This window comes from Etheostoma spectabile, chromosome 17 (genome assembly GCF_008692095.1).
Source record: "Etheostoma spectabile isolate EspeVRDwgs_2016 chromosome 17, UIUC_Espe_1.0, whole genome shotgun sequence".
Taxonomy (NCBI): domain Eukaryota; kingdom Metazoa; phylum Chordata; class Actinopteri; order Perciformes; family Percidae; genus Etheostoma; species Etheostoma spectabile.
The window spans coordinates 2,681,732-2,686,243 of record NC_045749.1 but is presented as its reverse complement, the minus strand read 5'-3'; the positions used below and the strand labels follow the sequence as shown (position 1 = coordinate 2,686,243).

At 40.3% G+C, this 4,512-nt stretch overlaps 1 protein-coding gene across 1 annotated transcript in view; it reads left to right on the top strand.

Annotated features, from left to right (window-relative positions):
- Window positions 1–223: 223 nt before the first annotated feature.
- mcm8 (minichromosome maintenance 8 homologous recombination repair factor) overlaps window positions 224–4,512 on the top strand; it is a 14,889-nt gene continuing 10,600 nt past the window's right edge. The window contains 1 exon segment of the mRNA XM_032540825.1: window positions 224–326. The gene's annotated coding sequence lies outside the window, so the exon portion shown is untranslated.

Here is a 4,512-nt window from a genome sequence, read left to right as displayed (position 1 = left end):
TGTGTGTGTGTGTGTGTGTGTTTACATTGTTGCATTTAGCAGTGTTGAGTGGACTTATTTGGTTGATTGGGACTGTAGGTTTAATACTAATTGTTGAAAATGTGGCTGAAAAAATGTGTGATATAGAAACTTTTTGAAAATGGGTCACATTTGACCCGGGTACAACAGGAGGGTTAAAGTGATGACTGACCGTTGTTTTAGATGGAGAAGTACACCATGGAGAGGGGGATCAGCAGGTGGTGGAGGAAGAGGAGGAGGAGGGTGGAGAGGAGGTGGTGGCGGAGTAGGAGGAGGATCAGGAAACAATACCTTCAGCAGCCAGAGAGGTGAGTTTGATTTGCTTTTCCATTTAAAATATTCAGTAAATACCTTTTTAGGGTTATAATCTATTTTTCTCCTGCAGCCTCAAATGATCACAATGATACATGTGGGGAGCAATCCCATTGGTCAGATGTTGTTCTCCACACTCTAAGGCTTTTCACTGCATTGTTTTGTTTCTCAACCCTAATTCCATGAAAGTGCATGATCAGAAGAATCAATGTAATGTGGATTTAAGACAATAAAAACTATTTTTATTCCAATTCTGCCGATTCCTCCAGAACATCTTCTATTTGTATTCTGCTGGAGACTGAGTAGACACCGCAGGACGAGTCCAGAGGAAGTATATTTATTGTGTTTTATTGCTGACCCGATGCTTGCAGACAGAGCCAGTGTGAGCGTTAGAATAAAATTGTATATCTGATAACAAAAAATCATGCATCTCTAAGTCAGTGGGGGGGCATTATAAAACAAGAAAACAAATGTATGGAAACTGTGGGTTAGCACGTCGACAAACTCCATCTCCAGGTGAGAAACTGATTGAATCTTTGAGAGGAAGCATCTCTCTCCAACAGTTCAAGGAAGAAGCAGAGCATCCAAAATAGAAGATTGCTGCTGTGAAAATAATTCGGTTTGACTTTGTACAAATGCTGCCACACACACACACACACACACACACACACACACACACACACACACACACACACACACACAAACGTAATGAAGTCTCTTACCCTATCATTTAGGCTAATTTAAAACATATCAATACTCTTGTCATGTCACAACCCAGTAGCAGTGACTCATCTACTTAACTTTTGGGGTCGCAAACTCCTGCTGAAAAGCAACTCGTATTGAAAAACGATCTCTCCTTGTTTGCGGATTTCGCATTGATTTTGTGAGACGTTTGCTGATGACTGATCAAGTAGAGATTAAACGCCTCGCTGAGTGGCACGGCGTCTCGTTGTCTCCACTCCCGTCTCTCTGGGGCTCTCTTCTACAGCCCCTCGGTTTCTCCCTCTCTCTCCCCATAACATCCATTATCGTCACAAAGGTCAGATCCCCAAGACAGCTGAGTGTGATGAGACGGAGCAGGACACACACACGCACACACTGTGTGTTGGTAAGGTCAAAAACAGCTCTTATGACTCACAGAGTGAGAGATCATTATGTTCATTACACTGAGAAATGAAAAAGACCTCTTCTACTTCTCTCTGTGTGTTTGTGTGTGGTGTGTGTGTGTGTGTGGTGTGTGTGTGTGTGTGTGTGTGTGTTTGGGTGTGTGTGTGTGTGCTATTACTACTAACTAATCCACGCCACAGTAGTTCAGGTATTGATTTTTCTCCTCGTCTGTTCTGTCTTTCTGTCCCCTCCAAACTACTCTCTTGAGAGGGTGTGAGTGTGCGTGTGCTCTCACACATTTGATCTTTTTGGTGAATCAATTTCACTTTTCGAGAGTTTTCTAGTTAGATGCTAAACTGCATTTTGTTTTTACCCCGGCACCTACTTTGTGCAATAACAATAAAGTTAGTTACAAGTCCATTTATGTCAATGAGGGTCCTCACCCTGTATAGAAAGCTCATGTGTGATCGCACCCGTATGACTGCATCGTCTAACTGTTGCCCTGCCAACAACTCACAAAAGGGAAACTTAGTCACTTAGTCACTAATCTTACTATATTATAATATTACTTTTGTTGAGTGTTTGTGGGGATTCAGAATTCTTCTGTTATTATAATTACTCCTTAATATGTCCTTGGATTTTGTGAAGGGCGCTATGTAAAAATGATGATATAAATTATGACAATTAGTGTTAAAAAAAGTGTTAAAATGGCATCGAAATGACAAGAACTGCTATAAGTGTGTGGTGTGTTTAGGAGGAAGAGAGAGATAAAGAGTAAAAGAGAGAGAAAGAGGGTGAGGAAGTGGGGGAAGTTGGGGTGGCGTAGACAAAGAGACACAGGTGTCCTATGTCTCTTACGTATGTCTCGTGTGTATTTGATGAAATGAATGCGTGTGAAAAAGAAATATATAACTAAACTGTAATGTCACATAATGTCCACCAGATGACGGCAGAGGAATGTGTAAAGTTTTTTCAGTCAAGGTCATTGTTATTATGTAGAACACAGCACACATGCTTTAAAAATCATAAAATGTTGTATTATATATATATATATTATTAATGCATTAAAAGACCCATTCCTTCCTCCTCAAAGTCCTTTCACCTGATAGGATGATAATACTTCTTTGCTGGTCCATGAATTGACCATTAAAATCGTTTTCCATTAACACCAGAGCAAAACGCAAGATAATATGAACTGATTTAACCCTTGTATGGTGTTTGGGTCAAATAGACACATTTCAAAATGGTAGGCTACAAGTTACATTTTTTCAACCTGAAAATCAATGGTCGTAGCCTACCTTATTTTCTGTGACAAACATGTATTCCTGACTCAATTCAGAAAAGTATTCTGGATATGACCACTTTTTTCCACGGTGGATTTTTAACATGAAGTGTAACCTTGTGAAAAAAAAATGAATTACACTTCCATTTTTAATTGTGTTCAAGTAGAGACTGATTGCATTATAAACATATACATTATCTCAATTGTTTGAAATTAAGATAAAGACAATATTTGTTAAGGGATTATGAAGTATAATTTTATTTCAGAATTGTTTTTTAAAAGCCCGTATAAGTCACGGGTCAATTTGACCCGAGGGATACAAGAGGGTCTTGAAAGTGAAAACAATACAAGGGTTAACAGAGTGTTTGTTATAGTGTGGGATTTCTTAAAATCTCTTAAATGTAGTAGTTACCTTTGATGTCCTCTGGGCGGCAGGCAAGGGCCCGCGAACCTCCTACTGTTGCACATGCAAGGAGAAGAAGAAACTTCAATGTGAGTGGAGGGAACTTTGTTTTTAACCTGAACTGTAAACAGACCAAAGACCGTTAATATTCAGTCTGTGAAACAGACAGAAGTTCATAACGTTTTGAATGAATGTAGTGTGTTGTCGACGTTATTCAATCGACCGACTATTTCACAAGGCAAAACGAAAGGTTTGTGTCACCCTACTGTCAGTGTTGTAACGCAACATGTAGCTAGCTAGCTAAGTTAGACAGTGAAACGTCAAAACAAACCACAGTTTAAGACATTATAAAATGAGTGTAGAACAGTTGGAAACTAGCTAACTAGCTAGCTAATTAAGCACTCAAAACAGTTACAATAGGCGTAGCTTTTTTTCTATTCCAGTGTAACTTTAATGGGGGGTTAACGTAAGCAAAGAGTTACAACATACTACAAATACTAGCTAAGTGCTAACGTTAGTAGCTAACGTCAACTCTAACGGTTAGATTATAAAAGTTGGGAATTTGCTAATAATATCATGTACTGCTTAGTAGAACATTTGTAAGTCGTTTGTGTTTGTAAAAAAAGAAAAAGAAATGCTAGGCCTGCACGAGGTAGTTAGACGTCATGGCTCGATTCAGTTTTTTTTAAATAGTTTGAAGTGGTGAAAACGAAATGACGATAAAGTTGCACCTCCACAGTTTATTTGGAAAGTACATATTGTTTAATTCAAATGTTGTCATATGTAGCTAGTGCATTAAAAATACATATGCAATAATGATATGTTTTGGGATTGTGTTTGTTACACATGCGTACCACTCACTTTCATTTCTTTTACACATGATTGGACAGGAGGAGGAGACGTTTTTCTAATTTCTATCTTGGTATACAAAAACACCTGCGTGCTTGTCAAATGTTTGACTGAAACAACCCAAAGAAAACAAACTACCTTGCTGTCACCCTCACTCATTCATGCTCTGTTCCTCCCTCTTGCTTTGTTTTAGGAAAGTAATGAGTGGAGAGGAATCCAGGAGAGACTCATGGAGGGGTGGGGGTGGAGGGTGGAGGGGACGAGGAGGTGGTAGTAGTAATAGTAGTGGATGGAGGGGAGGAGAAAGTGGTGGTGGAGGAGGATGGAGAGGTGGTGGGAGGGGAGAAGGAGGTGGTGGCAGTGTTAGTGGATGGAGGGGAGGAGGAGGAAATGGTGGAGGATGGAGAGGTGGTGGGAGAGGAGGAGGAAATGGTTGTGGTGGAGGATGGAGGGGTGGAGGGGGAGGATGGAGAAGTAGACCATGGAGAGGAGGATCAGCAGGTGGTGGAGGAAGAGGAGGAGGGTGGAGAGGAGGTGGTGG